Source organism: Gossypium raimondii, chromosome 12 (assembly GCF_025698545.1).
Source record: "Gossypium raimondii isolate GPD5lz chromosome 12, ASM2569854v1, whole genome shotgun sequence".
Lineage (NCBI taxonomy): Eukaryota > Viridiplantae > Streptophyta > Magnoliopsida > Malvales > Malvaceae > Gossypium > Gossypium raimondii.
In genome coordinates this window covers 22739445-22753536 of record NC_068576.1, presented here as the reverse complement: position 1 = coordinate 22753536, position 14092 = coordinate 22739445, and the positions used below count along the sequence as shown (strand labels likewise).

The following is a 14092-nucleotide window of genomic DNA, read 5'->3' as shown; positions in this document are numbered from 1 at the left end:
GAGACCCAAAATTGAGGCACAACAGTTTGAATTCAAGCTAGTGATGTTCTAGATTCTTCTAGTGGAATAACTACCGAAGATCCTCACCTACACTTAAGACTGTTTATGGAGGTGAGCGATTCTTTCAAGTTAACCAGAGTACCCAAAGATGCATTATGATTGAAGCTGTTCCCATATTCACTAAGGGACAGAGCTTGAGCTTGGTTGAACTCATTACCACCAAACTCAATTTCAACATGACAAGAGTTAGCAGAAAAATTTCTTATGAAGTATTTCCCGCCTAGCAAGAATGCTAAGTTGAGGAACAAGATCACTGCTTTCCAACAAATGGATGATGACTCATTGTATGAGGCATGAGAAAGGTACAAAGAATTATTACGGAAGTGCCCTCATCACGGAATCCCACATTGCATACAACTTGAGACATTTTATAATGGTCTCAATGCTCACATGAGGATGGTAGTAGGCGCTTCTGCTAATGGTGCTCTCCTTTCTAATTCGTATAATGAGGCTTATGAAATCATTGAGAGGATTGCCAGTAACAATTACCAATGGCCAACCAATCGAGCAGCGTCAAAAAAACGAGTTACTGGAATACATGAAGTAAACACTCTTACTTCACTCGCATCTCAAGTATCATCAATATCCTCAATGTTAATAAATCTTACTACTAATGGGTGTAAGAATTTTGTAGCACAACCACTGAATCAATTTGAAAATGTAGCATGTGTTTATTGTAGGGAAGGACATTTGTTCAAAGAATGTCCATCGAACCTAGAATCTATGTATTACATGGGTAACCAAAACCAAAATCAAGGAAGGCAAGGGCTGCAATCCAATTTCTATAACCCATCATGGCGAAACCATCCGAATTTTTCCAAGAGTAACCAAGCAATTGATTGACAACGAATATTGAACCCCATCATGAAGGACGTAGTCAAGAAAGAAATCATCAAGTGGTTAGATACGGGTATAATTTACCCCATCTTAGATAGTTCATGGGTAAGTCCGGTCCAGTGCGTGCCAAAGAAAGGAGGTATCACGATCATTGAAAATGAGAATAACGAGTTGATACCAACTAGAACGGTTACGGGATGGAGAATTTGCATCTATTACTGGAAGCTGAACAAGGCAACTAGGAAAGAGCACTTACCTTTGCTATTTTTGGACCAAATGCTGGATAGACTCACAGGGCGAGACTATTACTATTTTGTCGATGGATACTCGGGGTATAATCAAATTATAGTAGCACCGAAAGATCAGCACGAGACAACATTGACCTACCCGTACGGTACATTTGCATTTAGGCGCATGCCATTTGGTTTATGTAATGCACCTACTACATTTCAAAGTTGTATGATGTCTATTTTTATTGACATGATTGAGAAATATTTGGAAGTTTTAATGGATGATTTTTCAATATTCGGAGATACATATGATGATTGCCTAGCCAATCTAGCCAAGGTACTAAGGTGATGCAAAGAAACAAACCTTGTACTTAACTAGGAAAAGTGCCATTTCATGGTACGAAAAGGTATTGTTCTAAGGCATCGGATAACAAGACATGGAATTGAGGTAGATAAAACAAAGGTAGAAGTTATTGAGAAACTCCCACCTCCAATATCTGTAAAGGGTGTTAGGAGTTTTTTGGGCCACGCTGGTTTCTATCAAAGATTCATCAATGACTTCTCCAAAGTTACTAAACCCTTATGCAAATTATTGGAGAAAAACACGATGTTTAAATTTGATGAGAGTGCTTAAGAGCTTTCAACGATTTGAAGAGTCGGTTAGTCTCGACACCCATGATAGGCACACCAGACTGGGATTTTCCATTTGAATTGATGTGTGACGCAAGTGACTTCACGATCGGAGCTGTCATGGGTCAGCGAAGGAACAAAGTTTTTCATCCCATCTACTATGTGAGTCGCACTCTGATAGGAGCTCAACTGAATTACACGGTAACAGAAAAAAAGCTACTTGCTATTGTGTTTGCTTTTGACAAGTTTCTATCTTATCTTGTAGGTACCAAAGTGACTGTTTATACAGACCACTCGACAATTAAATATTTACTTGCCAAGAAAGACACTAAGCCGAGACTGATCTGATGGGTACTTTTACTTCAAGAGTTCGATCTAGAAATTCAAGAGTCTAGATTGGAGCTGCAAGAAGGGAACTCTCCTCTTATACCAATTCAAGAGATGTTTCTAGATGAACACATACTGAAGGTAAATCATGTCCATAATACCCCTCGGTTTGCTGATATTGCTAACTTTTTAGCTTGTGATTTGATGCCGATTTATAAGACGTATCATCAAAAGAAAAATTTGCATCACGATGTGAAGTACTATTTCTGGGAAGAACCGTATTTGTTTAAAAAGTGTGCAGATCAAATGATCAGGAGATGCGTGGCAGAAGATGAAGTACATAAGATTTTATACCATTGTCACTCAGCTCTGAGTGGGCGACACTTTGGAGGTACACGTACTACAGCCAAGGTATTGCAAGCCGGATTCTTTTGGCCAACATTATTGAAAGATGCATATGCTTACATAAAGAGTTGTGATCGATGTCAAAGGGTCGAAAATGTCACCAACAGAAACGAGATGCCTCGAACAAACATCATTAAGGTAGAATTATTCGATGTTTAGGGTATTGACTTTCTCGATCCTTTCCCTCCGCCTTTTGGTCGCAAGTACATATTAGTAGCAGTAGACTATGTGTCTAAGTGGGTTGAGGCAGAGGCATATCTGAAAAACGATGCTAAGGTTGTAATGAAGTTTTTGTAGAAACATGTGTCTACAAGGTTTGGAACCCCAAGAGCCATCATTAGTGATGAAGGTTCCCATTTTGTGAACAAGTGGTTGAAATGGTTATTAGATAAACATGGAGTGAAACACAAGGTCACTACAGCTTACCATCCGCAGATGAACGGGCAAGCTGAACTGGTAAAAAAGGAGATCAAAGGATTATTTGAGAAGGTAGTTTCCCCGAACTGACGAGATTGGTCGAAAAGACTGGATGATACTTTATGGGCTTACATGACAGCATACAAGAAACCTTTAAGGATGTCACCCTATAGGTTAGTCTTTGGGAAAGCCTGTCATCTACCCTTGGAGTTAGAACACAAAGCTTACTGGGTCTCCAATGACTCAACTTGGATCTTAAAAGTGCCAAAAATAAACGAATGCTTCAACTTAATGAGTTAGAAGAATTCTGAATGTTTTCATACGAGAATGCCAAATTACTTAAGGAGAGACTCAAGAAATGTCATGACAAGTACATTCGAGTTCGAGAATTTAAAATAGGTCAGCAAGTCTTATAATTCAATTCCAGATTAAGGTTCTTTCTAGGTAAGTTAAAATCACGTTGGTCCGATCCATTTATGATTCATCGAGTCTATCCATAAGGAGTTGTTGGACTTCAATGTAAGGGAGGTAACTTTCAAGTTAATGCTCAACGCTTGAAACATTACTGGGGAGATAAAATTGAACGGAATCAAATCTCGCTCATTTGATCAGATATTTAATTTTTCTTGTTCTTCTATTTGAATAAATGATTTAGGGTATATTTTCGGGATTAGTATGTTTAAATAAATTCTGTTTAGGCGATTGGAACTTAAGCGAGACCGCTTGTGACCTCTCCAATCTTTCCTGGGAATTGATTTTAACATAATTTCCCAAGAAATTATTCCCTAAATTACAAAATAAATTTTTAGTTTTTCAAATAAAAGGGTCAATTTGATCCAAGTTTTATGTTGCAACTCAATTTTGAATTTTCATTAAGTCTAGGAACTTAATTGAATTATTTTTAAAATTTGGTTGCTCTTTTGTAAATATTAAAATTAGATGTCTCTTTTTAAATATTTACAAAAAGCATCTAGAATAAATGTTTTAGTTTAATAAAAAGAAAAAAAGATGATAATTATTAATATATAATTATATCCATTTTAATATATATTAATTATTATCACTTTATTTAGAGTTAGGATTAGTTTTAATTTAACCATATTTTATTCGATAAGTTTTTATCTTAATAAATTAATAGGAAATAATAATTTAATATGCATTATATTAATTATTAATTGTTATTTACTTTGAGTAGAATTAGAACTTAGAATTTTTAAGAACTCTACTCTACTCTAGCTCCTACTCCTTTCACTATAAATTCCACCCATCTATTCTTATTTTTTTCATTCATACACCATTCCCTCTAAAAACACCAAAACCCTTAAGTGCCGAAACCTCCTAACAATTCCCAAGCCACAGCATCGCCCAGTTGATCAGTCAGCAGCACCCAGCGCGCACCCACACCAGGCCTGCTCATCGATCCGCACGCTACTCACATCCATCCCCTGCTGCACCCTGCTGCCTTGCATACCCGAACGACACACCAGCCTTTCTCCCATTCTTAGCCAAAAACCCCTCAACCTATTTTAATTTGCCATCTTTTGATTCAAAATTATTTTTCTTAAGAGCTCTTAATTTTTACAAAAAAGGTGGTAAGACCAATTTTTCTCCTAAATTTTAATTTAATTATCTAATTTTACAATTTATTGAATTATGAATATTTTATATTAATTAAATTTTTAAGAAAATAATTGATACCGTCTTATGATCAGGTTAATCATGCCTCGCAAGAGAACTCGTGCGTCTGCCCAAATTGACAAATCACAAAACGAGTTCCACTGTGAAGAAGCCAAAGCAAGATACGAGAGTATCTTCAAGAATCAATAGGTGCATCAGGAGAAAGGTTTCACATTGAAAGAAAGCAAGTATATTGGTTTTATGGCGTGTATTCGTCAGGTTGTTGAAACTCTGAATTGGGAGTTGTTTTGTGAGAAGAGACCTAGTGTGGATGAGGAGTTAGTGCGTGAATTCTATGCGAATTTAACCTCAAGCGAGTTGACTGAAGTTCCAGTTCCCGGAATCAAGGTACCAATAACTTCAAACGCTATTAATGAGTTCTTTGAATTGCCTAATTTCAAAAACGACGAATATTCCTCCTTGATGACCAATATAAAGCCTGAAAATTTGTAAGAAATTCTCGAAGAACTTATAGTTCTAGGTTCTAAGTGGACTGTGTCAAAGTAAGGAATCGACAATTGTCAAAGAGAATATTTGACACCACTCACAAAGGTATGGTTCTACTTCATCCGATTCAGCCTTATGCCTAGCTCACATGGGACTACAATCTCATTAGAGCGAATGGTCTTATTATACTCGATTCTAACTAGGAAGACCATTGATGTGGGAAAAATCAACCTGAGGGAAATGTGAAAATGTGCCATTAGACATTCACATTCTACCCCAGCTTACTTTCCCTTTATGCTAACAATTCGGTGCTTGAAAGCTAAAATTCTTGCAAACGTAAAGAAGATAGGCTATAGCCAGGGCACAATCACAGATTGCGGCCTCTATCAAATAGCTAGAGACTCTGTTCTACAGCAGCGAGTTGAAGAAAGTGATGATCCCGAAAAAGAAGAAGAAGATCCCACAGAGATCGAGCCAGTGCAATCGGTTGAAGTCCCTAATAAGGTGGAACCAATGGAACCAGAAGCTGAACTTGATATCGAGAATTCAATGTTTAGAGCTCAACCGCCTCGCCCAGATCTTCGAGATGAGTTGTCAAAGTTGATGGACATAATGCAGTATATGCAATGGCACAACAAGCTTACTAGAAATACTCAAAAATAAGGGATGACTCGATGAGAAGTGCTCTTACGAAAATTTACAATGACCCATTTATTTTTGTGCTTGAGTTTTCATATTACATATTTGAACCATGGATTCCATTATTGAAAAAGGAGCGAAGCGATTCATGCAAATACAATAATGATGAAGCAAAAGATGAGTCGAATTTGGAAGGATTTGTAAATAAATAAAGGAGGGATCTTGACTTTATTTTATTTATGTTCTTAGGTTATTTTAGGATAAAGTTAATTAGGAATTTTTGCATAATAAAACAAGAGATGGAAATCATTAATAAAATTGAACAAGTCGTGAAGTATAAAGAGTGACAATAGATATATACATGTCTAGGATTGGATTTAAAAAGAGCTTGGTACTTAAGCAGTCAAATTGACTCTCCTCCTCTTTTCTAGAATCCTACCTGGTGTATAGTATCTATTCACTTTAAACAATAAGGATATTGTTCTTTTTAAGTAGGGGGATCGGAAAATTGAAAATATTTCCACTCAAAATAAGTAGTTCTTTTAATTATGATTAGGATATATTTTGTTCAATAATTTAAAATTTTGTTTAGTATGCTAAACTTCAGTATAAATAAAGTTCTATTATTTCAATAAATTGTTATGTTAGCTGAATAATGATATAAATGTATTTTTAATAAAGCATGCAAATCGTACCATAAAATTTTTAGTTCCTTAAGAAAGGTAGGCATGCATGAAAGTTTAAGTTTCTAGAATTGACTTAGTAGTTTCTTGAGGCAAAATCCTAGGAAGCATGGAATGTTGAAAATGAATTAGGCAACTCTTGCTTGGATTGTTTGAGCCTTTCAAGCCAACCTTGATGAAATTTTATCCTTTGAAACCCAACTTTGAGACTATACGGCCTAATTTTATTTGAACAGTTGCAATATTTAGCCATCACTTCTCTCTTAATTATCTTTAAATTATCTCAAACACTAGACTCAGTACTATTCAGAACATTCTTTGAAAATAAGTTTGGGGGAGTTAAAAGAAGTATCAAATGCTCTAAAAATTGTAGTACATACAGTAAAATGCTAAAAAAAAAGAGCACATGTACTTGAAAGAAAATAGATGTACAAAGGAGCATGTGAAAGCAAAGTAAGTTGGTGTATTAAGGGAAATTATTCCAAAGGTCCGATTGAAGCTGAGTCTAGGGTTTAAAAGCCTAAATTTATCTATCTTTTACCTACCTCTAGCCTAGCTACATTTCAACCTTTTTAAAGACCTATTGATTCAAGTTTTCTATGTTACCTACATTAGTGGAGAGAAATTGCTATGATCAACATATAAAGGAATAAGTTAAACTTAATGATTGCAGCTTAATCTTGAATAAGGAAATAAAATCAAATTGGTAAGGGTTAACATGTCTTGCTAATGAAGCATTTAGTCTAATTGTGCTATCATAATAGTTGTTGAGATTAATTTGAACGATATGTATACTTAAGTAGCATAACTATAAAATTTATTGTTTTTTAGCATAAGTATATTAAATTCATAATTCTGGGAAGAATATTATTCTGAAGGAATTTTTCAAAGGTGTTTTCTGAGTAATTCTTTTTAATTTGTGCATTAATCAGGACGAGCAATGAATTAAGTTTGGGGGTGTGGAAACACGAAAATTTACACATTTTTACATACCCTTTTTAACTTAAAATCATACAGTTTCGATAAAATTCTTGTCAAAAAATTATTAATTTTTACAGAATAATTAAAGTGCACTTAAAATATGAACATGTTGAATTTCAGTTAATTTTATAATTAATTTTGATGAATTTTGGTTATTTTCGACAAATTTGCATAAAGGGCGAAAAATGGCTCGGCAGGCAGTACTAGAAGCGCAAAACCGAGAAGCAATTTGAAGTATCGAGGCAAACTAAATTTTAGCCTAAGACGGTCCAAAATTATATGTATTAATTCACCATATAATTAATTTTAATTTATATCCAATTTAATTTGGGTTAGTAAATTATTATTAATTAATTATGAAAAAATGGTCTAGTTGAACTGAACCGAGTAAACTGAACTAACCAAGAAATGGACAGCCCAAAAACCATCCCAAGAGCTCACCCAAATCAACTTATTAGCTGATTACTTAAGCTTGCAAAGAGGCCCTTGAATACTTGTTCAAGTTGCATTCAAACCGCTCCACAATTGGTGGTTTTATAGATTTGCCCCAAGCCTAAATTAGCAAAGTTGAAACTATCAACCTTGCCACATGTGTGGCCAGCCAAGGGAGGGCTCTTTGGCTGATAATTTTAGCTAGTTTTAGCAGCCCTCCTCAGCTATAAAAGCCCCCTTAGGCTGGTCATTTGAAAAACACACCTCAAGCATTCACATCTTTCCTCTCTTCTCTTCACTTTCTCTCTTATTTTCCATTCCAAAATTCCCTTGCTCTCATGCCGATTTCTCCTCTTAGGAAATGGGCATTCATCAGATATTTGGAGCAGCAATTAAGTGTTCATAGCAGCCTTGGTCGACGAGGACAACGGAGAAGGAGGAATGGCGCAACTAGTCAAGCCACGGAAAAACACCGGATTTGATTCTTGTTCCCTATCTCTTTAATTTTTGTTGTTGTTATGCTAAACATGTCTATGAATATTTATGTTGTTGGAATGGTTAATTTAATCCATTTAATTTGAATTTAATTCGTATTTTGTATAATTCTAAGTTAGGAAATGTAATTAATCTAACACAAGTATGTCATCTTGATTAAAATCGTATTTTGAAATCTTGCATTTGAGATTTAAAATCTTAGTTTTTATCACCCTCTTCAAATAAAATATTTTTCTTCACCAAAGTGTTTTAAATAGCATGCATAAATAATTCGTTTCACAGTCCCTGTGGGTACGATAACTCGACATTTACTTGTCACTTTATTACTTGTTGCAATTGTGTACACTTGCACATTTCCGTCGTTCCAGGTACTAACCTTTATTTGTGACATTAAGAGCATATGGCTCCAGGTGGACTGATTTGGTTGGAGTAGATAATGGAGTGTTGAGCATGAGTCTCCACTCAATGGGTTATTTGAGGCGCTATAAGGGAGCGTGTGCCTCAGCCTGCTCAATACGGTGGAGTGTATTTAATATTTGTGGGAGTTTGAAGATCCGTTTATCCGATGTATGATCACCCGATTAAGCCATGAGAAATGAATGCCAATATATTTATGTGTGACTGTTGCTATATGAATTGATGATTGAAAGCCATGAATAATTAATTTTTGATATGGAAAATTCTTATGGAAATTAAATTGGCATGTTTAGTTATTTTGGCTAACAATTGGTGAATGATTGGCTGTGAATCAAGCATGAATTGGATGTTAGTTTACTTGTCATTTTATTAACATTTACTGAACTTTTTAAAGCTCACACCCTCAAATTCGTGTAGATAATCATCAAAATTAAGGAGCTGAGGAGCCGAGCAAGAGAGTTTCAAGAGATTTAGGCTTGGTAGAGACTTTATTACTCATTTTAGAGACTGTAGTCGGGCATTGTGGAACTCCTAGGAATTAGTTTAATTTTTGTTGTAATTGAGTTTGGACATTGGACATTTTATTTGGATGGTTTTATAATAATTTTGAGGTATGTTTGAGTTTAGTTATTGAATGATTTACGGTGTTTTGTTGATTGATAACACATTGATTGATAACACTGTGTGTGAAGCATGAAATTTTTACTAACAATTGCTTAAATGAAGCTTCCATAGAGTGGTTTACCAACGACTAAGGTACGCCACCAATTTGATTTATTCGGTGTTTGTTATGCATGAAATCAATTGCTTAATTCTATTTGACTAAAGCTTAATTGATGTTAATAAATTCAATTGAAGGTGTATGTATATGTATGTTAATTAATTGTAGTTAAATCAAGTTTAATTGGCCATTAAAATATGCAAAATCGGGTTTTAAAATGTGATTTTTGTAAAAATAGGTGCAGTGGTTTTTAGACGAGCGTGTTCCTGTCCACACGGGCGTGTGAGGGGTTGCACACGAGTTTGTGTGTAAGTGATACAGGCATGTGGAAATTGGAGCTATGACACATAGGCGTGTGCGATATGCTAAAAAGTTTTTCACGACACGAACACAGGCATTCAATGACACATGGTCTGGGGGACACGACCGTGTGGGTTTTTGGGGGGTTGAATTTTTGTCTTTTTAAATTGGTATTCTAATTTGTTTAAGTTACAATTTAATCCTGAAAATTTATTAGTCTAATTAGAGCCCTAGATGATAAGGAAACTTGGTAAAATTTTAGGATTAGTCTCATAATGGGTAAAATTCGATAGGAACAGACTTAATTTGTAATTCAGAATTGGTCCTGATAGTTTATATTTGTTATAATTTAGTCCATAACAGTAAAAGTTGAATTAGACATAACAAACGAACTCAAGTTAAGCTAAAATTTTTAGGCTTGTATAATTATGACTAAACGAAGATCGATAAACATTTAGGTCTAAAATCTAGTTAGTTTTACAATAGGTGGTAAAATGACAAAAATGCCTTTAGGTTAAATTACCTGGAAAAAGTTTAAAATTGGTTCATAATTTGCTTCCGCATTAATAAATAAATAATATCTAGATAAGATTGGGGTGTTCTAAGGTCGGGGTGTGTCTTGGGTGGTCATTAGCTGAAGAGTCACTTAGGTGGCTAATGTAACACTTCGAATTTAGGTCGATCCATCTCGGTTGGGTTTGGGGTGTCACGTTTGGTGGTACTAGAGCTTTAGTTTAAAATCGTAGGCTAGTCTAGACTGGTTAGGCTGCTTGAATATTAATGATCTTGGATTATGATGTTTTCTTACTTGTGTTCATAAAAAAATTCCTATTTTTGCCTAAGTGTGATCTTTGTGATATAAGTTGTTCTTAGGGTAGGATTGGGAACACAATGCCCTATAGGAACTGTACTTTGTTAAATCTTGGATCTATTGCCACTACTCACTCCTGGTATGTTTTCTTTACTCTTATCTTTAGTATACGATAATCGTTATGCCTCCACGTCATGATCGGGGTAGTATGGATGACAATGTGCCTTCGCGAGATGATGCTCAGATGGGTTGCGTCGAGCACTTCATGTCTGAGATGGTAGGAGCACTATAGCGTATCCCTGGTGCCAACGCTGCTCTAGCTTGTCAGGGTTTGCCACTAGAGCATTTACGAGCTCTAGGAGGTAAAGAGTTTCATGATGTTAGGGGCAGAGATTTGACATGTGCAGAGTATTGGTTGGAATGTGTCATTTGTATTCTCGGTTAGATGGGTTGCTATGACAAGGATAAGTTGGGTTGTGTCATGTCACTGCTGACGGACGAGGCTCACAGATGGTGGATGATTGTCGAGAGGGCTACTGCGCAGGATCGTCTGACTTAGGACTTCTTAGCATCATTTCAAAGGAATTTTATGGGTGAGTTGTATCTCGAGGCTAGGAGGCGGGAGTTTATGGATCTTGTGCAGGGTACTCCATTGATAAATGAGTACGAGGCTGAGTTTGTTCGGTTGAGCCAATATGCTCCAGAGTTGGTGTCTTCTGAGGTGAACCATTGTAAGAGGTTCAAGTTTGGGCTGAATCGTGGGATTAAGCCCTATTTGGTTGCTCAAAATATCGAGGTCTTCGACGAATTAGTTGAGAAGACTTGTGCATTAGAGGAGGCTTTGGGTAGGAGCCCAAAGCTAGTTTGTTTAGAGCTGTTAAGAGGTCGACTAAGGTTGATAGTAGTTTTAGTTGTAAGGGTAAGAGAGGCCGTTTCGTGGTTAGGATAGACGAGCTGTAAGAGTTGAGGCTGGTCCTGCTAATCAAGGGGCCGCTGCATGGCTGATATGTGGGCATTATGGTCGACATCATCGTGGTGAGTGTTGGAAGATGGCGGGTGCTTTTCTTGTCTATGGTTCGATGTATCACCGTGTGAGTGACTACCCAAGGGGAGCTATTTTGGTACGCGATCAGCCTGTTATTGTTGCTGCACCTGCTCCAGCTCAAGGGAGAGGCCGTGGAAGAGGTGATGGTGGTAGAGGTGCTGGTCAACGTGGTGCTGCTCAAGGTGGTGATGGTGGTCTAGCCAGAATATATGCAGTGAGGGAGCCCCGAGTTAGAGGGCCACTGATGTTATCGTAGGTACTTTCACGCCATAGGCTTTTTCTGTGCTAGCTTTAGTTGATTTCGGTGCGACAGGTCATTTATCTTGAGAAACGTAGCTAAAGAGTTAGGTATTATTGTAGAGACATCTAGATCGAGTGTTACGGTTAAGAGCCCTTTAGGTGATAATGTATTGGTGGATTGAGTATATTGTCATTGTCCTGTGATGGTTCAGGGACAAGTGTTTCCGATTGATCTGCTTGTATTTCTATTTTGGGTTTCAACATCAATTTGGGTATGGATTGGTTGTCCGACATCCGGCTAAGGTGGTTACAAGACGAAGTTGGTGACTCTGTGTGGTGCTGAGAATTCGGAAGTTGTTGTTGTTGGTGAGAAATTTGAGTTGCTGTCGAATGTGATTTCTTCGCTTCATGTAGAAAAGTTAGTCCAGGAAGGTTGCAAAGATTGTCTAGCTTTTATCTGGAATGCCGATAGTAGGGAGATAAGGTTGGATGAGATCCGGGCTTGTTTGTGAGTTTCTGAATGTGTTTCCTAAGGAATTGTCTGGAATACCACCGGATAGAGAAGTTAAGTTTGATATTGAACTCTATCCCAGTACTGCTCCGGTGTCTGTTGTGCCTTATCGTATGGTACCTAAGAAACTGAAAGAGTTGAAACTGCAGTTGCAAAAATTGCTAAATCGTGGGTTCATTCGTCCGAGTGTGTCTCCGTGGGGAGCACTAGTGTTATTTGTGAAAAAGGATGAGACTTTGAGGCTGTGCATCGATTATCACCAGCTGAATAAGTTGACCATTAAGAATAAATATCCACTACTGAAAATTGATGATTTGTTTGACTAGTTTTGAGGAGCTTCGATTTTCTCGAAGATTGATCTGAGGTCTGGGTATTATCAATTGAAGGTTAAGGACTCGGATGTGAAGAAGACTATTTTTAGGACTCAGTATGGTCATTACGAGTTTCTTGTCATGCCATGCCATTCAGGTTGATGAGTGCACTTGTCGCTTTTATAGACGTGATGAGCCGAGTATTCCATTCCTATCTGGATCAGTTCATAGTGGTTTTCATGGATAATATATTGGTGTATTCTCGATCAGAGGATGAGCATGATGACCACTTGAGAGTGGTTCTGTAAGTTTTGCAGGAGAAGCAGTTGTATGTGAAGCTGAGCAAGTGTGAGTTTTGGCTTCGTAAGGTGGTTTTTCTGGGTTAAGTCGTTTCAGTTGAGGGTATTTGGGTTGATTCGAAGAAGGTTGAGGCGATTTTGTATTGGAAGCTGCCCAGGACTATTTCTTAGGTCAGAAGTTTCGTTGGGTTAGCTGGTTATTACCGTTGCTTTGTTAAGGGGTTTTTGAGCATTGCTTCTCCTTTGGCGAAGTTGCTTCAGAAGAACATTGCCTTTGAGTGGACTGATGAGAGGCAGAAGTGTTTTGAGAAGCTGAATTTGGTTTTGACCGAAGCACTTGTGTTGACATAGCCGGTATCCGATAAGAAGTATGTGGTCTATAATGATGCTTCTTATACGGGATTGGGTTGTGTGCTGATGTAGGAGGGTAAGGAAGTTGCTTATGCGTCAAAGTAGTTAAGGCCACATGAGTGTAACTATCTGACTCAAGATTTGGAGTTAGCTATTGTACTCTTCGTGTTCAAGATTTGGCATCACTATCTGTATGGTGAGAGGTGTGTGATATACACCGACCACAAGAGTCTTAGGTATCTCCTAACCCAGAAAGAGTTGAAGTTGAGACAGAGGTGCTGGATCGAGTTGTTGAAAGATTATGACTGTGTGATCGAGTACTATTTGTGGAAGGTGAACGTAGTTGCAGATGCTTTGAGTCACAAGTCTCTAATAGATTTGAGAGCTATGTTTTTGAGGTTGTCTGTCTCTGATGATGGGGGTTTGTTGGCTGAACTTCAGGTGAGGCCGGTTCTTTCACAACAGATTTGTGAGTGTTAGCCTTTTGATGAAAGTTTGGCTCGTCGAATTTGTTCGGTTGAGTCAGGTGTTCAAGGGGATTTTGATCTTAACTCTGATGGTGTTCTGTGTTTCCGAGGTCGCTTGTGTGTTTCGAAGGATAAGGATCAGACGCTTGATTCTTATTGAGGCTTATAGCAGTCCTTTTGCAATACATCCTGGGGGGAATAAGATGTATCATGATCTTCAGGTTCTGTATTGGTGGCCTGGGTTGAAAAGGGATGTTACCGATTTTGTTGCAAAATGTTTGCTTTGTCGGAGGGTGAAAGCTGAACATCAGCTACCATCGGGTTTACTTTAGCTTATTCAGATTTCAGAGTGGAAATGG

At 37.3% G+C, this 14092-nt stretch overlaps 1 non-coding gene across 1 annotated transcript; it reads right to left on the bottom strand.

Moving 5' to 3' along the window:
- Window positions 1-294: 294 nt before the first annotated feature.
- Window positions 295-401, bottom strand: LOC128035724 (small nucleolar RNA R71). The gene has a single exon (XR_008192275.1). It is a non-coding gene; the product is annotated as a small nucleolar RNA R71 (small nucleolar RNA).
- Between the last annotated feature and the right edge of the window lie 13691 nt (window positions 402-14092).